Below are 26,051 nucleotides of genomic sequence, written 5' to 3'. Positions count from 1 at the left end.
ATTGCCATTTGTTCCGATTTAGCATTAAACAGCAGGGTTTCCAGGGTAAAGCAGTGGGGCGAAGGCAAAACTGCTTGGATCTGTGCCTACAAAGTGTGGGACAAGGGAAAACCACTTGGATCTGTGCTTTCTAGGCACAGGACAAATGGAAGTGTGAGCAAGCCCTCAGTTGCTCCAACCCCCAATCAGTGACAATCTTTTTCTGTGTCCAGTTTTCAGATACCTATATCTGATGCTTTTTCAAAAGGGCTCAAGACCTTTGACATATGATGTAAAATGGGACTTTTAGTGGCACTGAGGAAGAACAAATATTCCAGCCTCCCATACCATTGTGTAATAAGGCCACTTGTATTTCTATTTTATAATTATTAACTAAAGAAACCTAACAAGTCTATAAATGAGCTACCTTCAAGGTCATTTTCCTTTTGCAACTTAAATTTCAGGTATCAGTTTTGGCTATAAAATGAATGTGAAAATATTATCATTCACACAAACAGCTTTCTAGCTAAATTCATAATAAAAGTTTTAGATTCAACGGTCAAACCAAAGTCAAAGTTGCAAACTCATCCAATTCAAAGTTAGACAATTCACAGTGGTTGTGAAATCTAATACTCAGAGCTTCAGTGTAATGATAAATTCCCATATCTGCAGAAGTCACTTTTGCAATAGCACTGTATATGAACTTTAATTGCATTGGGCCATAGAGTGTTATTCTGGCTCAATATAAGGTGCCAAGGAACCAATCTAGAAGTGTTTCCTTGTGGGGGAACAAGCTTGATTAGATCTTTCACTTGAAGCAAGGGAAACTCCCAGCTTTGTTTGCCTTCTAGGGACTAAAATTTCATCCCCAATCATAAAACATCATATGAAAACAATAACTTTAACAAGAGTAGATTGTATTCAGTGTTAAGCAAGATTTTGTATATTCACTCCCATACACTCCCCTCCACTAGTGGAGCCTTCCTTAACCTAGTGACCCCAACATGTTTTAGACAACAGGTCCCATCATCCTTGACTATTGACTGTGCTGGCTTTGGCTGTTGGGCTTTGGAGACCTGCAACATCAGAATGGCATGAGGTCGGGGAATTTTTTGCATCATAGATTCTCCCTCCCTTGTCTCATTTTATTGCTTTGCCTATTCAACGAGGACAAAGCTGTAGGTTCAGTGGGGAGGGGAGTTAAAATGCTAACAGCAAGTTATTTATTTCAGGCTTAAAATATAGAAATTACAATTCACAGGCACATATCAATTTTGAAAAGAAAACAAGGTATTATTTTGGTTTTGAAGACTCCAGCCAAGAAGACTTTCTTGCCTGAGAAGGCAAGAAAATCATGCAGCTAGTTCACTTTTTCCTTCAAGCTATTTATAAAAAATAATAAAGGAAACATTGAAATTTTATGCTTCCCTTTTTCAAATACTAAGCTACAACTAATTCAAGACATTTTATAGACTAATTAATATTATTTCTATGCAGACATTTGTATTAGCCAATTCTAAGGCTGTGGACCAGATGGGCCATCAGCCTAACTCAGAAGCAGAGTTCTTCTTAGGTTCTAACGTTAAGACTGTTCTAATGCTAAGACTACAGTCTTAAGACAGTGTGACAACAGGCCTAGTTTTTCCAGTCTTCTGTGCTACCCAAGGCCATAGCCAAATTTTGTGGGACCTTTGGCACGTCCAATAAAATTGAAAAAAGTTAAAAATTCAAAGAACTGATCAACAACCAAGAGATGGAGGTAAAAGATCCTTTGCTGAAACATGTACAGAGGAATGTGGCCAAGATCGTCAAGGGCCTGGAAACCAAGCTTACAGTTGAGACAGTTGGGTATGTTTTGCCTGGAAAAGAGGAGACTGAGAAGAGATAATAGCCACCCTCAAACATCTAAAGGCCTGTCACATGGAAGATGGAGCAAGCTTATTTTCTCCTGCTCTAGAGGGTAGGACTCAAACCAATAGATTCAAGTTACAAGAAAGGAGATTCCAACTAAATGTCAGACACAGGGATTCATACAGCTTTGGAGGCTATGACTGAACTCTCCCCCCCCCCCCGTGCCATGTGGTTTGGATCTGTTGTTTTTGTACTGCTTTTAATGATTTATCACTGTTTGAGGGAAATATTGAAAGCTCCCTTGGGTGCTTCTTAAACAGACCAGAAAGACACAAACTTCCTTCTTCTTCTTCTTCTTCTTCTTCTTCTTCTTCTTCTTCTTCTTCTTCTTCTTCTTTATAAAAGGTATTAGAAACTAGACATAGGCACTGAAATTCAATCCAGAACCCAAGTGAAACTTCTTTCTACTACTGAGAGAGGAGACAGGTATCAATTCTTTGACTGCCCCTTCAACCAGGCCACAACTTTAATTGAAGACTTTATTTGGGAATATGAAAACAAAATATATAGCTATTCTAGGATTACAAAGGGGAACTGCCTGCCCTAAACATTAAATGGTTCTGTCCATGGGAGAGTGGGCAGACAGATGACACACCCTTGGCCACATGTCTGTAAATAGGTTCAATCCTAGGTCAACTATTCACATGTTGGGAGATAAAGGTGAAAGGAAAAGGCATTTCAAGAAGCAAGGACCCCTTTAGGATTTCCCAGTCTTCACCCACCCAGGATAGCAGGCATTCTCCTGAGCCTCTATTGGTCACTCTGAAAGTATCCTGACAGATCTCTCTCCCCCCCCCCCACTAAGATTTCAAAGTCTTAAAATAAATGAAGTATACTTTAAACACTCCTACATACACACACACCTGAACGGACAGTTTGTGAAACATTACTCGTCCTTTGTGCCATTTCTATGAAAGAAACTAGAAGCAAACTTCTTTAAATCAATCTGAACGCCACACGAAACCCACAATTTATGTCGAAGCAGACTTGCTGTGCACTATATAACAAACTGTTCTGTCCTCTTTGTAAATAAGATTCAGCCTGAGCAAGCCTGCTCCTTGGGGAACCAATGCTTTAGTGTGAATTGCTACCACTCAGAAGTAATGGAGTGAGATTGCTCACGCCATTACTTTAAATGCTTTGAGGCCATACAGTCCCCAATTTCATTAGTTGCATTTATATATACAGACCTTCCTTAAAGCTCTTGAATACAGAGGTGTGTAAATGTTAGGATGTTGCTTTTTCCCTTGTCGTAAGTGGGGGGGGGAGAAACAGTGCCAAAGCTCTGTAACAGGTTAAAGAACATTAATCAGAAGCACTGCTAGGCTGATTTTACTCTACAGCCCAGTTTCAGCTATAAATTTGCAAGGGTGATCTATTAAAAGGCAGAGTTCTTTCAGCATCAGTGAAGGGGTCATCTGAAATTCCCAAAGAACATGCACAGAACCTGAAAGGGATGGATCTAATCTTGACTGAGGCTTCTGAGCTGAACAGCATCTTTCCCTGTAAGCTGACTGCTGAACCTTGAAAGCTACCTTGTTAGACATACTACAATCATATTACAGACTGACATCCGAGTTAGGGACCTCTAAAGTCCATTTCAAGCCAATCTATAGGCGTGCCTGGCGTGCTCTGATCCATGGGGTCACGAAGAGTCGGACACGACTGAATGACTGAACAACAACAATATAAAACTTGTCAATTTTAATGATGTGTTATACAGAGAATCAGCTGATGCAACCAACAGTTCACCAGATAAAAACTTCATGAATGTGGTCTCAAGACTGAACTCAAGCAGTAATGGGCTAGAGATTGTAAACTTTTGGTGCTGTGGCATACTAGTGTTTTATGTGGCTTCAGGAATTAAAACAATTAGTCTTACCTGTACAAACTGTTATGTGATTTAATTAATTAATGGAAACAAACAATTCACCAGTCAGAAATTTCTATTCTACCATCTTTTGCACTGGCTTCATTACAGCACACCAACATTATGTGTGCAATTTAAATAGCAGAGAACAAATAATGGAGAGAAGTAGAGCTTAATAAAACTGGCTCAGTTTATATACGCAGAAGTATTTATAGTTCAAGGGCTTGTTTCATTTCAACCAAGATCAACGGGTGGCAATCTACTAAAAATGTTGCCCCTTTGAAAATGGTAACTACAATATCATAACATGGCCTAATTTTTGCAATTCTAATACCTTTACAATGAAGAATCTAGATATATCAGCACATCATAACATTTGAGATTAAACGTAACATGGTTGTCCTGAATTACAAAAGATAAAAAAGAGAGGGGGGGTGATCCAATGTATCTTCAGCTAATCAATTACTATGAGCTTTCATTTGGATGAATAGTCTTATCTTTATATTTAAAATTGAAATGGTAAGAAGCATAATAAACAAGGTATTAGAAGAAGAGCCCTGCTGGATCAGGCCAGTGGCTCATCTAGTCCAGCATCCTCTTCTCACTGTGGCCAACCATATGCCTGTGGGAAGCCCGCAAACAGGATCTGACAACGTTCAGCACTCTCTTCTCGTGCAGTTCCCAGCATGGTGTTTAGAAACATACCTCATCCAACTGCAGAGGTAGAACATATCCACCAGGATTAGTAGCTATTGATAGCCTTAGCCTCCATAGATTTGTCCATCTTCTTTTAAAGTCATACAAGAAGTATAACAAACATGTGTGTATTCACCCTACCAACACACCCATCCACACAGGGGGGGGGGGTTTATACCAGCAACTCAGGGCCAAATTGAACATGACATTGGAAAGCCTGTAATTGAATTTCCTACATTTGTTCATTTACCAAAAGAAAAATCAGTTGGAGCAGTTGGGCAGAATCAGGCGGGAGATATCGTGGGAAGGGGGTTTAACCCTCCCCCCCCCCCCGTGCTATTTCTCCAGTCTGAACTGCCAACAATTTAACTGCCACTATTTCATGATACGCAGTAAATTTTGCCATACAATATGTTTGGACGTGGAAACCTGGCAAAGGATTTTTCTGTGCAGCTACCCAGTAATTCTTTATACATTTGGTTCTGCCCTGAGAAATGAAGACCAGGCCATGGACTTTGCTGCGACCCAGTCTTGCTCCAGCTTCCATTTAAAGACTGGGTGCCTCAATCCTCAAGGTTTCCATTCCCAGCTTGCTAATTTAAGATCACAGCTTGAGCTATATGCTCACAATGATATACACTCATTTACAACTTAAAAATAATTTGCAATATCCCCTTCAGGCTCTTATGAAATTAATAAACTAACATTTATAGGCAAGACCACTGTCAGATTAATCTGGTGGTTTAGTTTCTTCTCCAAGGTGACCAGACATCATAGTCATCCGTCTTTTGGAGATCCTATTGGCAGAGCTTGTCAAGACACCCATTTGTCATATGTCGCCTCATGAAATGGTCCTTGAATTGTACATATGCATGAAAACAGAGCAGTAATTCAAACATCATTCTTCAATTCATGGCAGCTGTGAAGTACATAATCCAAAATAACACAGACCAGTTCATCTGAAGTGCAAATGACTGGTCTGAAAGCAGCACAAAACTCAACAAGGGAGTTTCAAGCAGTCTTGCATGTATTGTGATAGAAATTCTGAAGATGGAATGAGAATTCCAGGGTGGCTATCAGCAGCTTTGTACTTCACGTTGCATTAGCAAGTTTCAAATTACAGTGGCAGCGCAGGAAAAAACAAGTTCTTCTTCCCTTCCTTTCAAAAGAAACCTTGTGTGATCCTTAATTATGACGATTTCAGTCTGAATTCCTTTTATCCTTTGAGAAAGATGACTATTACAATTTATAAGAGCTAGAGACAGGACAACCTCTACAGGATAGGAGAGCCAGGGTATTAATCTCTCAGAATCCAGAAGCACATGCTTCCCTCGTGCCTTATGATAATTAAGTGGGTATGTTGTGTTTGGGTTGGACAGATGCCCAGGTGAAAACAGGGAGAAGGCAGGAGGGGGTTCCTACACATGAGGGGGAGGAGAGAGAAACAATACATGCCAGAAAAATCAGTGGGTTTTTTTTTTTAAGCACCCCCTGGAGATTGTGGGCTGTGCAGTAGACATCAGTGCTGAGGCACAGGACCCTACTTAAAAGGGCAGGAAGGAGCACAACTTGCCTTTGGAAATTCAGCTTCACATCCCCAGAGGCCAATGACACTCCACGGGATACCTAAAACTGCAAGAATGACTACTAGCTCTATATTAAAGAGATTTTAGCATGAGGGGGAAATTCCTGAAATATACAGTCTATGGCAATTCCTCTGTGTGAGGGGTGGATTGATTCAAAGTTTTTGATTTGAGAATTAGAATTGTTAATATTTGACGGCACTTCAATTAAAAAAGAAATTCCCACAGTTCAATGTTATATACAGAGTAGCAGCAGCAGCAGCAGCAATTTGTGCAGACTGATCATTTTTTTATGCACAAACTGCCATTCTCATTTTGTTACTTGACACAGTACATGGGATCCTGACCTGGTGAAAGGAACTTGTATTAAGCTGTCCCTCTGTGGCTGGTATAGAGACATTCTGTGCTTAAATAAATGCATAATCTCCACAGTTCACATGCTGCCTTAAGAATGCTACGAGGGAACCAGGGGAAGAAACTCTGTAAGTCTAAGACCATATAGTATGTAAGTCTTACAACATATAGTATAGTGAAGACTAATATATACATCTTAAATAAATAACAGGAGGCTCCCTGAAGCTCAGCAACAACTTTTCAGGAAAGCACAAGAAACTAGAGATTTTTAATTTATTTTAAAAGAAAATTCAGAGGGGGAAAATGTGCATTTCTGGAAGTGACTTCAGCTGATTTGACATTTTCTTAGAGCCAAGCCAATATCTAAAATACAACTGTATGCGGGACATATATCAGGGATGGGGAACCTGTGGCCCTCCAGATGATGCTGAACAACAGCTCCTATCATACCTGAATACTGGCCATGCTGGCTGGGGGTGATGGAGGTTGGGAATTCAGCAACCACTGGAGAGTCACAGGTTCCCCATCCATGCTATATACAGAAGCAAATGGGGTGGAGATAATCTTGTAAAATGGCTTCAGTCCAAATAAGGTTTCTCCCACAATGGCACAACTAGTTTAACTACAGTTAAAAATAACCTGCAGCATTGGTCAATTCTTTATCATGAACATGTATTTCCAAGATGTTCAGAACTGAAGATCATAGCCTCCATACCACTCCACTGGCACAAGCTTCAATGAAACATAATGGACCTTTCATATGCAGGTCAATTTGAAGGCGACAGTCACATATGTTCCCAAAATATGTGTGATCAACCTTCCTAAGTGTAATTGGTAAGTTGCTAAAAGAGCTGCAAAATCCCCCTTTCTTTCTTTTTACAAGTCTCTTTGGAGCCCAAGTACTGTCTTTCCAGTTTATATTAGATCAAAAGGATGACTTCCTTCTCCTTTCCTTCATTATGCTCAACATTGTGAAGCCTGAGTACCCATAAGTTAGATGGCAGAAGTGTGGGGGTAATCTACAACATATTTCCAGTTACAGGTGGGTAGCCGTGTTGGTCTGCCATAGTCAAAACAAAATAAAATAAAAAATTCCTTCCAGTACCACACCTATCAGCTGATCACCCATTCCCACCACCCTTCTGAGTAATACCCCTCCCCACTCCCTCACTATATTTAAGGATCTGGTGACTTCTGTTTCAGTGTATCTGAAGAAGTGTGCATGCACACGAAAGCTCATACCAAGAACAAACTCAGTTGGTCTCTAAGGTGCTACTGGAAAGAATTTTCTATTTTGTTTCGACTACAACATATTGTTACAGATCTGGTGCAGCAGAGTTTGGGGGTTCAAGGGCACCTATTACTGCTAGAGTTAGTTAATATTAGAAATTAATTAATGGCAGAATTTAGATAATATTTGGAATAGTGAAGGGAAGACAGCAGGCCAGTGAGAAATAGAGGCTAAGCTTCTTTTCCAGGTCAGGGTCTTACCTGGGGTAGAAGTCATTAAGAATGACAAAAAAATGGTAGAAGCAAGTAACTGATTAACCAATCAATGGAAACCATCAAATAGGCAGGAGGCTCTGCTGATGAGGGAAGGAGGTTGTCAAGGTGACAGGGGCCTGGGAGGTCCCACAGAATAAAATGTGTCCTTTTGAAATTTAAAGGTTGAGGAAGAAGAGTGAGAACTCCATGAGCTGCTGTGAAGGCCAGAACCATCTTGGAAGAGTAGCTAAAGGCAGGCTAGGAGAGAGGCATGGAGATATCTGGGAAGACCATGCAGGAAGGCTCCTACTGAGATGTAAATGTGTGAAATATCTCTCCATTGAAAGCTTCCAGTGTAAATATGTGAAAATAAGTAATATTTCAAAGACACTGGTTGAGTGCCAAGACCCCTCCCTTGGAATCTCATGCACTGCTCTGCAGAGATTGGGGTGGCCAGTAACAATATTCACTGCTTATGCCTATCTAGGAAGCCAGGAATGGGTTTTACTATTTTACCTCTTACTGCGTAGAACTTTTGAATATGCAACCACTTAATAAGACTCATTTGGAGATATTAGAGCAGGGGTCAGCAAACTTTTTCAGCAGGGGGCCGGTCCACTGTCCCTCAGACTTTGTGGGGGGCCAGACTATATTTTGAAAAAATATATATGAACGAATTCCTATGCCCCACAAATAACCCAGAGATGCATTTTAAATAAAACGACACATTCTACTCATGTAAAAGCACGCTGATTCCCTGTGGGAATGTTTAGGAATGTGGGTGAGTATATATTATTTATATATCTCAATCCCAGCTTGTGTGAGCAAGCTCCAAACTTAGCAGAGTTTACATTCCCTTTTAAAACACAGCAAAAAACGTTTGCATAGGCTTGCTTAAGCCAGCTATATTCCTGGTATATTCCCCTTGTTCCCTCTTAAAAGTAAAAAGACATAATACAGTACTGATTATTAGATATAATAGAGTTTACTCACAGACATCCAAGAGTCACAGTACAGGCTTCAAGGAGGCATATAAACTTAGATAAATGTATTTACATGTGGTGAAGCTGATTCCATGAGGAAAGAAGCTTCACTTCTGCTTCTCTCAGCTACAGGCTGAGAGAGCATCCTGCTTCTTCAAGAGATGAGGCAAAATGGAGAGTGATCTTTGGGATGTGGTTCCCAGGTAAGACCACACCTACTTCTGGTTCCTGTAACTCAGTCCAGGTAAACAGGAAGTTAAGCCTGGAGGACTGAGTTACCTTCATGTCCTCTCTAGGAGTGTTGTGTTTGGCTGCTCTGTGTTTACATCCCACATTCCCAGACCGTCCATGGGCCGGATTTAGAAGGCGATTAGGCCGCATCTGGCCCCCGGGCCTTAGTTTGGGGACCCCTGTATTAGAGCATATGGTTGAGTTTTAAGGTTCAGTAAAGATCAGAACTTGTTGTTTCTCTTTACAGTATTTACAAGATCCTTTGCAATTTGATTTGCTTACAGATAGATAGGTTTCACTGAGTCTGCATCAAGCAAACCAGAAGGAAGGAGATCTACTGTCCATTCATTCATAATGGAATGTCATCTCATGCAGCTGGATACTCTGTTAAGCATCGTAAGTGAATCATAGTGGCCCTGCTAGGAATTGTGAAAGCAAAATTTAGAAGATTGGATGCACACATTTTACAAGGGGAAAGAAGCAGCCATGTTATTCTCTTTCCAAGTTCATGAGCAATGGATGGAAGAAAGAAGCCACACTGCAGACAGGCACAGATAATTTCCTATTGTAATGGAAGCCTTAAACAACCTCAACTACTTATTCTATAATTTCTTTGGATCCTAGCAAATTGCAGTTATTTGTTCAAAACAAAATGAAAAGGCCCATGATATAATAGAGCAATTTGAGCAGTGAAGAATGCAACACCTGTAATTCAATTTCATGGCAGCTGGTTTCACAACATGCTTCCATAGCACCGTTATGATATAGGAAACTTCTCTGGGTGTAACAATTCTTTCCCTAGCAAGCCAGGCTCTTAAGACACAAGTGAGCTTTAAATAGACAAAGACTATAAACAATAAGCAATCTGTATCTTACTTCCGCTTCCCTCAGTTGCTCAAGCTTTGCTTTCTTGCCTGCCCTTATGTAAACTGTTTTTCCACTTTATTTCACATAAAGAAAATAGGAATTACTAAAAAGAAAATCTCACCTTTTTTTTAACACTGGAGATATTTCATGATGTGCAAAGACACCAAAAAGACACTAAATCACTGCAAAATCCACAGTTAGACAGTATATTTATTAGGACTAACCCCAAAGTCATGAAAATATGGCAAGTTTCCAGAACTTTTCATCACACAAAATGTTATCAATGTAGTAAATGAGGGATGAAAATTCAGAAAAGGAAAATAAAAAACAAAAAAGTACAGAAATTAGTCTGATGCACTTGGACTTGTACAAGTGGGCTGGTTTCTACTTTGAAGTAGGATGGAACCAGAGTGCGGACACTTACGTAAATAAAAAAGTGGTTAAGCAGTTTTAAAACTGATCATAGGAGAAAGCCATTGGTTCGAGTTCTATCCTCCAGAGCAGGAGAAAAGAAGCTTGATTCATCCTCTATGTGACAACTCTTCAGATATTTGAAGATGGCTATCATATCTCAGTCTCCTCTTTTCCAGGCTAAACATACCCAGCTCCTTCAACCATTCCTCATAAGACTTGGTTGACCTCCTCTGCACAAGTTCCAGCTTGTCAACATCCTTCTTAAATTGTGATGCCCAGAATTGGACATAGTATTCCAGGTGTGGTCTGACCAAGGCAGAATAGAGTGGTACTATTATTTCCCTTGGTCTGAACTTCTGTATACTTCTGTTGATACAGCCTAGAATAGCGTTAGTTTTTTTTTGCTGCTGCATCACACTGTTGACTCATCATAGGCTTGTGATCCACTAAGATGCCTAGATCCTTTTCACATACACTACTAGTAAGCCAGGTTTCCTGCATCCTTTATTTGTGCATCTGTTTCTTCCTGCCTACGTACAGAACCTTACATTCCTCCCTACTGAAATTCATTTTGTTAGTTTGGGCTCAGTTCTCCAATCTGTTAAGGTCATTTTGAACCCCCATTCTGTCTTCTGCGGCATTAACCACCCCTCCCAATTTGGTGTCATCTGCAAATTTGATGAGCATCCTCTCAATTCCTTCATCCAAGTCATTTATAAAGACGTTGAGGTGGTAGCAGTCTGGGCATCTAAGAGAAATCCTAAACTAGAAAACCCCTAAGCAGGAAGAATCCACCACAGAATTGCTATGTGTTTCAATACAGGGCCCCAACAGTTATTTAGTGCTGTTCATATATAACTATGCCCCTCCACACACACACACCACACAAATTGCCCAAGGTAGTATTGAGATTACATTCTCAATCAAGGAGGGATGCAAAAGAAGTGCTGTAGTAACGGGTGACTTCAGTTACCTCATATAAATGGGTTATATGTGTGCTACAGTAATGACAAAGAGATAAAAATTCTTGACACCTTTTCAGGAGTTGTTAACCTTTTTGCACCAGTGGACACATTCTAAGATAGTGGATGGCTCAGATGGTTAGAGCATGGTGCTGATAACACCAAGATTGCAAGTTCAATCCCCATATGGGGGTTGAACTAGATGATTCTCAGGGTCCCTTCCAACCCTATGATTCTAAGGCGTTGTGGGTGCCAGTCACAAAATGGCTGTTGTGGGTGTATGACATAACAAAGTGACTGCTATGGGTGTATCGTACTGCAAAGTAGCTCCCATTAAAGCTTGTTATCCTCTCAATTCCTTCATCCAAGTCATTTATAAAGACTTGCCATAATGTCTGCCACATTTAAAAGGGCAGAAAAAAATGGTGCTGGCATGCCTCCCTCAATCATCTGCCCATCAATGTGAAAAAGGGACCTCCATCAGCTACTACCACCCTTGCTCACAAACAGAAGCCCTTTTGTGTTAAGAACCTGCCCCTAAATTTCTGGGGCAGTGTTCTTATTGATTGAAATGATTCTAAATGACCAGGGATTAAAACCAACCTTGTAAGGTAGTATTGCTGTCACCAATTATGCGAATGACGCCTGAGCCAGGAAACTCTCAGGTCTTAAAGGATATCCATAGGAAAGGCTTAAAAGTCTCTCTGCTTCTGGAGCCCTAAGCAAATCACAGTTATACAGTAGCAGGTTGACCAAAAGGCCAAGTCATTGGCTTTAGAGCCAGGGCTTAATCCAAGAAACCATGCCAAAACTGAAGAGGTAGATTTTATTAATAATAAATGAAATATCAGCATATAAAAATAGAACTGGTAAACCAATAGAAAAATAGAAATGAAGAATATAAGAGTTCATTTGGGAATTGCAAAACAAGACACAAAACAACCAAGCAACCTTGTCTATCTCTGTACATTACCAATAGAGCAAATATCCCAAAGAAACACAGCAAGTAGCACAGAGACCTCAAAGAAACACAGAAAGTTGTAATCCAAAAGTGAGGCAAAATTTCAGGCCACAAACGTATTACACAGATTGTTGAGTATCACACACAAACATGCTATTTAAAAAAAATATTTTTCATTTTTATCTTTATGCAAATGTGCTAGAAGCTATAGTATAAAAGCACAAATAACAAGACTGGGAAAATAGCAGGTTTTCTAATCAGATCTGATGCTGAAATTGACTCAACAAGGGATCAGGCATTCTCATTTGAAATCCATACAACTTACAACCTGATCTGCAACTGAGAAGTAATCTTGGCTGTAATTCCCTTGGTCTGTGCTACAGGCACTCTTCTTACGAGCCTCCCCACTTTCCTGCAATTATAGTGCTTGAGAAATGTAAACACCCACCTACCCTAACAATAGGGTTTGAACCCTCTTCAAAACAGCAGAAGGCAGCATAGGTAGTGACCAATAATGGATTGGGAAAGGGTAGGGGACAACTATGCCCATAGGGCTATGCCATATTGACCATGTGGATGGAGCACAGAGATGTCCACACCAAAAATGGCATTAAACTTAGAACATAGAACATAAATTGTAATTCCAGTTTTGGCTTACAGAGGAAGAGAGCAATGATTGGTAGCATTAGGAACCCTTTGTCCAGACAAAGTATTGGAGTGGGTATCATTAGGCATGATGGGAGCTGTAGCCTAACATCATTTGAAAGTTACAGGTGGGTAGCCATGCTGGTCTGCCATAGTCGAAACAAAATAGAAAATTCTTTCCAGTAGCACCTTAGAGACCAGCTGAGTTTGTTCTTGGTATGAGCTTTCGTGTGTATCTGAAGAAGTGTGCATGCACACGAAAGCTCATACCAAGAACAAACTCAGCTGGTCTCTAAGGTGCTACTGGAAAGAATTTTCTATTTTGTTTCGATCATTTGAAAGATCACAGGTTCAGTCTGTAAATATGCTACTTATATTTACAGGGTGAGCCTACCTGCATTACCTATGTGGTTTATTAAAAGTACCCATAGAGACTTCTCTGAAAGTCACATCATTAAGCTTATTAGAATGTTGAAGCATTAGGTTAAATATGCGTTGGATTTTATGACACTGATACAACACTGAAACTCCCAATAATATAACTAGGCTGGAAGTCAGAGACTAATTCTCAGCAGGTCATCAAACTAATTACCCAACAACCCCAAATCCTTCCTTTCTGAAAACCAAAGTTTCTTTAGTTTTACCTCTGTTACTAAATTTGTATAATTAAACCCATTGTGAAGATCAACACAAAGAGAGAAGAAATTAAAGTCAATTAAGCTTTGTTTCATCCCACAGCACTTGATTTAGTTCATTCCAAAACCTACAATGTAATCTGGTTGAGTGTCACACAGACCCCTTCAGGCCTGAGTGAAAACAGTTCCTTACACTCAATAGGAAACGACTGGCTTTAAAATCTAAAGTTCCACAGTCCATACCCATCAGTGCTTTCCCTCCATAGCCTCTTAATTAACTCTGTGGTGTGCTTTGTTACAAATATGAAACTCCAAATGAGCAACGGAGGTCTCTTAAAGCTTTCAAATTCCATGTATGATCAAAGAGTTCTGTGCCCTATCTTTTAAATTTAAAATGATATTCTACCATAGACTGAAGAGTAGCAGCATACCATCTGTACAGATCCAAATTCCTGCAATAGGCAGGGTCTTTGTTTTGTTATCCATGATCGGAGAGGGGGAGGAGGAGTTCTGAACTGAGATAATTAACTTCAGAAATTAACTCAATGGTTTTAATTAAAGGGAAACCATGGCTTAGCATGAGCGAACACATTTCCCAAATCAGTATCATGCTTCCTGCACTCCTCCTGAGACTTGCTACAGCCATGCTATCTGGGGCAGAGCTATGGTTTAGGTCAGTGTTATGCCTGAACCCAAGCTCATGGTTTGTCTTGCTCCAGACAAGCATCAAGGTGTGCTCTTCTTTGATGGTTCATCAACAGAATCAAAAGAGGAATGCAGTGCCAGCAATGTGCTTGTTTGGAATGTGCACTAAGCCATGGTTTGGCTTAATGTTATGTGCAAACTGGGGTCATGCGGATGAAAACTCTGTTGCAGTGGCATATATTTGAGTCAGTCAAAGATGGGTTTGAGAGATTCCGAAAAACAAATATGCATGGTTTTTATTTAGTGTTATCAGTCTCTATTTCATTACTTGAGTAGCCAGAAGCAACTGTATTTTTTTCTATCCACTGGCTCCCTGATGATGAAAAAATTCTTACTCTGACAGTAATCTAGCTTTAAATAAGCCAGCTGCAGTCTATAATACCATCCTTAGCAAACTACTCATCTCTTAAAATGGATTTAGCTGGTGCAATAAACATTATGAGAGCCACATCACATACATGAATACTTTAGTATGCCCACACCACTGAATCAACAGATGGTTCATAACATATACACAGTGTGACAAGTCTAGCAAACCACTGGATAAACAGATGGTTCATGCACATACTGCAGTAGCCTAGAAAATGGTAGATTTCTGAAGTGTGATAGGCTTTCGGGCTCTGATGCGGACATGCTCATGTGCGGCGGTGGGGGCGGGGCGGGTGGAAGCTGGATACTAACAATCTTGTGCATGGAGGCTGCGGGAAACAAACACATAACAGAAGGTGAGATCCATTTGCATGTGTGCATTCAAAGATGGAGCCATGGATCTACTCTAACAATGCATGGTGATGTCCTGTTTGCAGTAGGATCCCATGTGAAGTTATCTGTATGGAATGCAGATTGGATTTGTCATTTTCCTGCATGTAGCAAGATCTTCAGGGTAACTATAGGTTCAAAAATCCAACTGTGTGGGATAGAATATCAAGGTGATTTACCAGGAAAAGTGGTAAATTAGAAAAATGAGAAAACTGAAAATGCTTATTAGTAAGTAGCAGATCGGAGTCCCTTGGAAACAAGTCAACAGGGTTTAAAACCACAAGTTCCTTTCCCTGCAGCCCAATAGACATGTTTTAATAGCAATATTCATAATTCTTTGTTTTGGAAGAAGCTTAAATGATTGTGCATTAGGAACACGTGTAACATCTAACCACCTATTTCATGGATACACTTTGTAAATACACCTTTCTTTAAAGCAAAGTATTTTTAATTACAGGAAAAACAGACCTGTAGAACAAGCATCATTGTATTTCACCATGTGTACATGTGGTAAATGAATATATTCAGGTGGTAATCTGATGAAGTATGGCAGATTTGGAAGTAACTTATTCTATACTAAGATCTAACCACGGGAATAATCCTTCTATCCCTTTCATCTTTGGCAATATTTTAAATTAAGGCTAGATGTTATTGCCAATGGTCCAAACAATGCATAGGAGTCCTGCTTGTGCATGGATTTCCTGCTGCCTTCTTATGGGAAGGGATCCATATTCTTCACACAGGCATTCAGCACAGCGCACTTGAAATATTTCCCCCCCCCCTTAGCAAATAATAGGAAATCTATGTGCAGGGCTTTAAATCATGCCAATCATTGACACTGAACAAAATCCACAAAATATCATTGCTGCACAATTCTCATTAATTTGTATGAGTTCTAGATGAAAGCGCTACTCGTTGGACTGAACCCAGTATGAATTCAGCAGGGGATCAATGTATATATTTTTTTAAAATTTAAAATATGCCTTTCCTCATATTGTACAAGACTTTCCTGTGTGGCTTTCTCTGTGAAAGAGGTCAGATTATGTAACACAAGGGCAGTATCCAGCTTAAACAACAACAACAACAGCAACAACCACATTTGAATTTGTGCTCCTCTTTCCCCAAACGAAGAACTCCAGGTCAATAATCAAATATCAAATATATGGTGCAAAACAGTAATACATAAAACAATCCTAGTAAAATAGCATTTGACGTAACAAGCAAAAAATTTCATCAAGTAGTAAGACCAACAATTCATAAAACAACAGTAGAAAATTTAAAAAGAAAACTGCATTAATATGCCATACAAGAGAAGGAAAGAACTCAATTAAAGCTTTGAAATGAGGCTGGAATCAAACTGGCTACTAATGACAATCAAGCAGAACAAGTGTAATATGTCTGAAACATCTTGTTCCAGTCAATAGCCTGGCAGCAACATTTTGCAACAGTTACAGTTTCTTAAAAGTTTTCATGGGCAACCTCACAAACAGGCATACCTCATTCTATTGCAGTTTGTTTCATTGAACTTCACAGATATTCCTTTTTTTCTTTTTCTTTTTATACTTGGAGGTTTGTGGCAAGCTTGCATCCAGCAAGTTTATCAGCACCATTTTTCCAAAAGCATATGTTCGCCTAGAGTTTCTATGTCACATTAATTAAGGAACGCAGATTGGGTATTTTTTTTATTAAAAAACAACAACACAATGCCATCGCAAACTTAAAAGACTGTGCTGTAGTGTAAATGTAACTTTTATATGCACTGGGAAACCAAAGAATTTGTGTGACTTGTTTTATTGTGATATTTGCTTTATTGGTGTGGTCTGGAATCGAACCCACAATATCTCCAAGGTATGGCAGTAGCCAGGGGCGTAGCAAGGTAAATTGGTACCCAGGGGCAAAAAAAAATTGGTCCCCCCCCCAGGCATGGGAAGGTCAGGTGGTACCAGGTGCGGAAAATTTCTCGTCAACCCCCCATTGATCCCCCCCCCCCGCAAAAATGGTTTTAAGTTATTTCATATTTTCTTACAAAGGAATAATAACATGTAATAATAATAAAAAAAAAACTTTTATTTATATCCCACCCTCCCTGGCTGAAGTCGGGCTCAGGGTGGCTAACATCAGATACATAACATTGGTATAAAATCAAATAATAATTAAATTACCCCCTAAAAACATCTCAAAATCAAATTAAAGTCTAATTAGATGGCTTTCCACAGGGTTAGGGTTGGGACAGTAAGTGTTCTCTGAACTGAAATTTCAGCCTTCATGACATAGGAAAACAGCCAAGGGAACAGCTATTTTGGTGGAGGAGGGTCAAGATATTAACCGATATGCATGAAATTTCATATATAGCTATATAATCCATAGTATAATAAAATAAGACCTTCGGAGCAGGCATTCCCCCCCCCCAAAAAAAAAAATTCAAAAAAAATTGTTTCTTGATCATTTGTCATCCCCTCCATTATGGAACCCAGGGAGGACCACCACCCCGCCCCCCTTGCTACGCCCCTGCCAGTAGCTTATTCTGGAGCTAGCTAGCTTCTGAGTAACTGCAGTGGGGTTCTATTTCATCAAGTAGGCCCATAGCTGATATACCAGCCAAACCTGGCAAAGGCACTCCTTGCCACTTATGCCACTTGTACATCTAACAGTAGCGCTGTGTCAAGGGGCAGTGCTGCAATCTCATTCAAGACATGCTGCCCCCACATGCTGTCCTCTTTGGGCTCTAGCTTCACACACCCATGTATGTGTCCCCCCCCCAAAAAAAACCCAGATTAGCCCTGAGGGGATGTAGTCCTCAACAGAAAAATGGTTTCTCACTCCTGTTTTAGGTAGGTGGCGAAGACAGCTACAAAAGTCATTTTGGTGTTGTTGTTTTTAAAAAGCGAGTCAGTTATAGACCTTGGGAGGGCTCCTTCCATTCATCGAAATGACTCTGACTGAGAGAAGCTCCTTTGGGGGACAGGTGGGAGACGAGGTGATTCTTACCAATTCTGCTTTCATCCAGTATCCCCCAGTGCTACCACCTCTTGTTATTCTGGAGCATGGGTAAACTAAGACTCGGGGACTGGATCAGGCCCAATCGCCTTCTAAATCCAGCCTGCAGATGGTCTGGGAATCAGTGTGTTTTTACATGAGTAGAATGAGTCCTTTTACTTAAAATCCATCTCTGGGTTATTTGTGGGGCTTGCCTGGTGTTTTTACATGAGTAGAATGCGTGCTTTTATTTAAAATGCATTTCTGGGTTATTTGTGGGGCATTAGGAATTCGTTCATTTTTATTTTTATTTTTCAAAATATAGTCCAGCCCCCCACAAGGTCTGAGGGACAGTGGACCGGCCCCCTGCTGAAAAAGTTTGCTGACCCTTGTTCTGGAGGGTCCCCAAATCCTCTGCTGCAGATTTTCAGCTGGTTCAAGGGGAATAACTAAAAAATTGCCTCCCCCCTTCCACCAGTGGGAGTCTCCCTCGCAGGAATTTATAATCCAAGCCATTATATTTCCCAGCTTTAAACTGGATTCAGTATTTGTGGTAGAACTTAACTTGAATATGAAGTAAAAGCTGATCAAAAGAGCCATGCATACCCTTACTGTCACTTGTCAGCAGAAACAGGAATTAACAAGTCTCAGGGCTGGTATCCTACTATACACAGTGAAACTCCCAGTCGCAAATCCTTATGTCAACTTCACAGTTTCATTTATTATTAAATCGGTCATTTGCATGTTTTGTTTTCCTTTTGTAAACAAACCCAAAATAAGGCTGTTGGGACCACAAATGCAATCCGAGGAAATTTCCTAAATACACTTATCCTAGGGCCATTCCGATGCTGTTTTCAGAATGACAGCTGGCACCTGTGGCCTTCTGTGAAATACTTTCTGACACTGATGGAGTGGGACAGGTGGCCAAACTGGCAGAATGTGCTGCATTTGATTGATAAAGCGCTACAAGTGTCACAGGCTTATAGACTGTCATTAACATTCAGCAATTCCTCAGTGTGGGAGGTTCATAGGCGAGCACAACACACAGGGAACTCTAAGAGAATGGGCAGTTGGTGGGAGTGGGGGGTAGGAGGCAAGTTGAAATCCATGGAGAGCATTCTTTGATTTTCCTAGTTACTTTGCTTTTTTTACCAAAGGAAAACAAAAGTAAAACCAAGGATCGCCGCCACCTGTCCCTTTATCTCGGCCTGTTTGTCCAATGTTATCACAAACATTTAAAATCCCACACTGAGTTGTTTAGTTTAACAGCTGCAGATGGCACCATGTCTCAATGTTACTGCACAAAATTGTTTGCTTCTTGATCAAAATAACTACCTTATTTATATATTTATATCATGGCACTGTTCGCTGTAAAACATCATTTTAAAATGCAGATAATGATTTAGGTGACAAAAATAAAACTGACACAGAACTCTGTTGGCACCTTCAACTACACAAGCAAGTTTCCTATTATGACACAGGCGGACTACGGTTATTAAAAAAAACCATGGGAAGCTTGTTTTTTGGCAAAGATTTGGGCAGCAAAGTTTGTCTGATGGCATAGCGACTGCCTTTTATTTCAAACTCTTTACATTAAAACCTACCCTCTTTAAAAATGCTTATTTATGAGTCATAATTTTAATGCTCCCCACCCAACTTCATATGTATTGTCTCTTAACCTAACATGTAATAACTTTAAATTAAAACATCATACTAAGAAAAAACAACAACAACCTAAAATCCATATATCCATCCCAGTGCTGGGATGCTAAACAACCAATGCCACTTCATGTTCTCACTATTTCCTCTCCTTTTTAAAAAATCATTTATATGCTACATTTGGGGGAAAGCCTACTCAAGGCAGCTCACACTATCACGAAAATCACTGTAAATGCAACAATCTAATTAAAACTAACAAAGACAGTTATTACAACCACTTAAAACAATTACTCAGTTATATTCTATAATACGGCTCTAAACAAAAATCCTTATTTGTTAGGTGTGGGTGTGTGTATCTAATTGGTCCACAGATAAGTCATGATTTATAGTTTTTGATCATGACCCTATGCAACAGAGAATGGTATTTTGCAGACAGCTTTGAGAAAGCTTATAAACTTTTTTATCTCTTGTTAGAAATACATTCCTGTACATTCCTGTACAGAAAATACATGCAGATGGGGGGGGGGGACTTTCTAAGTTTTGAAACTACATTCAAAAATGTCTATTTATTAATCAAGAGTTCATAGTCCTTTATTTTGAATACTCAAAGTTTGTCTTCTTTAGCCATTTCCCGTATTCCTGAATTTTTTTCAAAAAGAAAGAAAAAAGAGAGAGAAGAAAAGGAAAGGGGGGAAAGCCTGGACCATTTCAGTGTATGGGTGTTTTTTTGTTTTTTGAGGCCCATGGTAGGAGGAGCCAGAGCCAATGACATAGAGCCAACTGATTTAAATTTTGTCCCATCAACACAGAGACTAAAAAAGAGTTAAAGTAAAGAGTGATTGTTAGAAGACAAGCAAGAAGGGTGGGGGGTGTTCGCTGAGGGCAGACTGATCCATTCACCCTAATGGATCAGCCTCCTCTGTTTTTAATGTGAACTGTACAATAAGTTTTTTTTCTTATGTATTTTACTTTTCTTCTTGACCCCAACCAATCAAGGATCATGTAGCAATCATGATTATGTCATAGCACCATAGACCCAGTCAGAATCAGCTATGTGTAATCACTGGGGGTAATTAACAGCTCTCACTTTCTCATTCTGAATGTTTATGGTTGCGGTGGAAGGAGATGGAATGCATTCATACTGTATTGCCAGAACAACCTGGCTGATAGATACATAGGTATCTTGCTACACTGTACTACTTTCATTGATTGCCAATAGCGTACTGTAAAAAACTTTTCATCCTAACACATCACTAAGTCATAGTCAGTTAATGCATAAAGAGTTGAGGCACAACAGGGATGAAGATTTGGATGTGTAATGTATTATGAATGGACAACATCCCCATTTAGATGTGCATTTACACAGCATTATTTTTCAGTGTGGTATGCCTTTCAATGCATAGTGAAATGTACATCTCAATCCATACTCTTGCCTAGATGGGCAATGACACACAGGCTGCATCTGAATAAAGGATTGTTGAATTGGTTGGCTCAATAATAAGGACAATTTTATATCCTTCCATGGCCCCTGTCCCCCTGTGAATTGTTTCATATCTTTTTGCAAAGGAGTATGAAAAAACAGCAAAAGAGGGGCATTAGAAATTTATGTTTATGTGCAATATTTGGGAAGATGTGGTTTTTGAAAAATAATAATTTAATGCATGACCTATTCCATTTACCTAATATATTTACTAACAAACATTGATTGCTCCTCACTCCGATTCCACAAGGGCAACACAACAAAATTAGGCAACTTGGCAATGGACAGCACTTCATGTTCCATTTTCTATTCCTTATGGTAGAAATGCATATAATTGCTTTGGCAGCATACATGGGGAAAGAGGGTGTGCAGGAAATAACTGACCTTTCAAACAGTCAGAAAGAAGCTCAAAGATGCCTATTTACTGTAGCTCTCTTGGTGATTGATATTAACTATGATAGCCTCCCTTCAGGAAGAAAGAATCTAGTCTTCTTATTCTAGGGTTTATAATAAGTGGGTTTTTTCCTGAAAAATTTGGCTATCAGTAACAGGTTTTAAATGTTAACACTCAACAGATCTGAAAGCATAGGTTCTAGCATTCTGAAACATGAAAGCAGGCTGGTGAATTTATGCCAGCATCAGCTAGGAGTGCCACATCATAATGACCTTATCTCTTTGGATCTAATGGAATCACCTGGTAGGTACTATTTTTCTTCATGTTTTAAATCAAAATAGTCCATTAAGGACCACGCATGCTCCAAGTGTCTGTAGGGGACGTGGACAGAAAGTCAGGAGGGTATTTTACATTTCTTTTCTTCCATGTTATCTATTTTGTGTTTTTATATTGTAAACAGCCCAGTGAATAATCATGGAATCCAAGGCACTGTACGCGGTCCCCAGTCAGTTTCCTATCCAGGCACTGACCTGCTTAGCTTCAGCAAGATGAGGGCCTCATGTGCCTTCAGGCCTCGCCCTTAAAATGAAATGGGAGTGTCCTGGAAAAGGCCCCGGCTGGGTGAATGGTGAAGATGGGGAGCACTGCATATTCCAACATTTTGCAAGGCCTAGTTGTGATATTAAAAATGCCACTAATATCCAGGATTTGTGAAAAGAAGCATTAGTAAAAAGCAGGCAAGCTTTCTCAAAGCCCCCGAGTTTGCTCGAAAGCTGTCTTTTTGATGAGTAGACACCTGTTAATCTTTCAAGCAGATGAAGCCACATGGTGCACTTATCAGTGACAGATAGGGAGAAGGAAAAACCATTAGAGATAAAAGTCTGAACTGAAAGATGGTAACATTTCACTTACCTAGGACACTGCCATCCAAGCTTGTAGATATCCTGGCTCAGGTGGAGGACATCTCTCTGTTTAATAATAAAAAGGAATTTAATGACTCATTTGGTGACAACAAATAACTCCACAGTATTTTCTGCCTTCTTTGGGGATCGTTGTGTGATGCAAAATGATTTTCTTAAAAAAAATCCTGTCCTTTAAACAGTTTGTATTATTCTGTGATGGCAATGATTGACTATGAAGCATATCATAATCACCCTGCTTGTGGATTCACTATGCAAGTCACTATGTAAAGGTTTTGTTTCTTTACTCCTGTCCAAGGGTAAATGGGTTATAAGAACATTGACAGGGATGATGTGAAAATTATGACTGCACACAAAGTATGATGTGAATTATCATTAGGAGAAAAGGAAAGCTGGATTTGATTTATGTGATAATGAGCAGTAATGTTAAGTAGTTGATACCGCATTATCTTGTGCCTTTTTAAAAGCTTGGCAATGGGCTGTGCTGTTTCCAGTTGTTTAAAGGCCCAGAAAGCACACAGCTAATCGTTTCTCATTTTGTTGCAGACAAAATCTGTATTCCACAGACAGAACCATAAAGCTCATCTGGAGATTACACAAGGAGACCTAATTGAACAGGCTCTTCAGAGCCAACTCATAAAAGCTGCATGCTGATTGACAGGAGTGAAAGAAGTTTCGAAGCCGTTTTTGGAGAAACAAGCCACTGATTTATATTTAGCAACTTTATTCAAAAGTTTTGTTTAAATGTCCTCTTCCAGTCATCAAGACTTCATTTTACTGGGATTCAGTTTTACCAGAGAGACCACCTAGATTTTCAGTGCAAGGTGGAAGCATTTTTTTTTCCTGTGTGAGATATACATTTGCGAGCGCATCCAGAGCAACCATCTTCTCACTTAATCACAAACTTTCCATATTCATAAGCAACAATGTCAAAGCCTCAAACTCATCTATCATTCATAAAAATACATGTATCTACAAAAACTCAAAACAAAACACTGACCATTACAATACTTTAGCTGGAAGTGTCAGGAAGGATCAAGTACAACAAATGAAAGTTCAAAGCAGAAATATGCTAAGAGTCTCCACCTGTTTCCCAGAAATTCAGGGCCCAAAGTATACAAATAACTTAGTATTTTTAGGGTTGCAACCCAATCAAAGCCATTTCAATTGATTCATGCTCAGATTTTAAATCCAGTAATGTATCCCACAGGCAGTTGGTTGGCCACAGCGAGAACAGGACCCCTTGGCCTGATCCAGCAGGCTTTTCTTATGTTCTTGTCAATTACACCAGCATTTTGCATATTTAAACAATATTTGCATATATACACACACATTTAAATTCTCTGCTTCTCTCAGGTTAGTTCTGGACAAAGCTGTCAACCTTCCATTTTTATTTTTATTTTGCAATGGGAAACGGCACTGGAATAAGGGAATTTCCCACAAAAAAAGGAAAGGTTGACAGCTATGGTCCTGGAACAACTTCCAACTAAAATAGTTTTCAGCTTTATAGAGTCTTACCTACCATGTAACACATGACAAACATATACAAATGCATATATGCATACTTATCTCTGCACCTATGTTATAAAATCAAATAACATTATTGGAATAGTCATATTCCAAAGCTAAAACCAAACAGCTCCTTTTGTTTCTTCCAGGAGTGTTTTCCCAGCGAGAAAAAGAAAATTACAATTTCTAGGTTACCATTCCATTCCATAGCTGTCAACCCTCCCTGCTGTTCCCCACTGATATATACATAGCTGTCAATCCTCCCTGCTGTTTCCCAATGCTATAACAAGGGAATTTCCTGCAAAAAAAGGGAAAGGTTGACAGCTATGTTCCATTTCCAACAGTAGCCAGTCAATGCAACACAACTGAGTCCTGCTGTCCTACTAACACTGTCTGTAGGGGCACCCAAAAGATGGTATCTCTTGGTGCCAGGCCTCTTGTTTGTCTGCCTACCATGCTTGCTTACACCCTACCCACTCTGTACCAAGCAAAGACAGTGATGTTTCACACTCAAGAGACAAACAATCTCTTTAAGTGAATAAAGAAAACTCCCTCTCATCCCACCAACAGCAGTAGCTCTTCACTTCCAGTGGATCAACCTGCTCCATGGAGACTCACAGAGAAAAAAGCCAATCCTGGTTAAGTGTGGAACCTGAAAGACCAAGGAGGGCAGTAGGCAATTAGTCAGGATAAAAATGTTGACAGCGAGGAAAATATTTATGAGGAACGGCTTAGGGAGCTGGGTATGTTTAGCCTGGAGAAGAGAAGGTTAAGGAGTGATATGATAGCCATGTTCAAATATATAAAAGGATGTCATATAGAGGAGGGAGAAAGGTTGTTTTCTGCTGCTCCAGAGAAGTGGACACGGGGCAATGGATTCAAACTACAAGAAAGAAGATTCCAGCTAAACATTAGGAAGAACTTCCTGACAGTGAGAGCTGTTCGGCAGTGGAATTTGCTGCCAAGGAGTGTGGTGGAGTCTCCTTCTTTGGAGGTCTTTAAGCAGAGCCTTGACAGCAATCTGTCAGGAATGCTTTGATGGTGTTTCCTGCTTGGCAGGGGGTTGGACTGGATGGCCCTTGTGGTCTCCTCCAACTCTATGATTCTATGATTTAACAGATAATTGTTGCAGGCCCTGTTCTATTTTACCATCTTAAATAGGAAATTCTAGCCTTAAGAAAATTTTGCACGTATTTATTTAGCAGTTAAGAAGCGGTTCTCACTATATACTGCTTCTTTACACCAAAAACATTTAAAAAACCAGTTAAAACATATAGTTCCACTATTGATTCTTTAACAAAACATCGCTGCAGCAAATCGTATCCTTTCAGACAATCATGCAGAATAGATTGTGTTAAGAGTATGCAAAATCTCCCAAACAGAAGACATTTCTTACAACTTATTGTGCTGCTCAGAAGCATGTGGGGAAAAAAACCCTGAAGCAATATAGGTTGGAATTCAGTGAGCATTTCCTCACTGGAATAGAACCAGCGGCTACTTCAGTGTTGGAGCTCTCATTGCCTTCCTGCTACAGGTGAGGAGATGACTATGAGAAAAGAAACTATGCAACTGATGCCATCCTCTCTGAAGCCGAGTGGCCATTTGAAGCAGGAATTGGTGGCCCAGGAATATGAAGTGCAATCGGAACATTAATTTCCAAGAACATGCCAAATTTCTGAATCCATTGATTTGTACCATACGCTACTGAAGGAGGCAAATACTGGCATTTTTGCAAAGTACTATCCTAGAAATGAGACAGGTTCCTGTTTGCAATGGCAGATTGCTGATGTGATTTTTCCTTGGTAAATATCCAGCTTTTCATAATTTAGCATCAGCTGTTTGTACTTATGCCTCTTCTGCTCCTGGGCGCCAGAAACACTTTAGGGCAGCTTGACAGCAGGTGTGTGAGCTCAGCAGTGAATGGAACCAGATCTTAAATTAGCACCACTTGGCTAGCCAAGGCCTATAATATACTAATCATAAGCTGAATGCTCCCATGAAGCAGCTTGATTTATCCATTTTCACCTTTGGATGCTTAGAAATTTTTTTGAATTTGAACTTATTTTACATTAA

At 39.8% G+C, this 26,051-nt stretch overlaps 1 long non-coding RNA gene across 1 annotated transcript in view; it reads right to left on the bottom strand.

Moving 5' to 3' along the window:
- The window catches only part of LOC117041498, a 125,711-nt gene that overhangs the window by 34,600 nt on the left and 65,060 nt on the right, over positions 1-26,051 (bottom strand). Inside the window, exon 2 of the long non-coding RNA XR_004425983.1 lies at positions 22,462-22,517. This is a non-coding gene — a long non-coding RNA (uncharacterized LOC117041498). The remainder of the gene's footprint in view (positions 1-22,461; positions 22,518-26,051) is intronic.

The sequence above is a fragment of the Lacerta agilis genome, chromosome 2, assembly GCF_009819535.1.
Source record: "Lacerta agilis isolate rLacAgi1 chromosome 2, rLacAgi1.pri, whole genome shotgun sequence".
Classification (NCBI taxonomy): domain Eukaryota; kingdom Metazoa; phylum Chordata; class Lepidosauria; order Squamata; family Lacertidae; genus Lacerta; species Lacerta agilis.
Note: the sequence above shows the minus strand (reverse complement) of the source record. Positions and strands in the feature narration are given on the sequence as shown.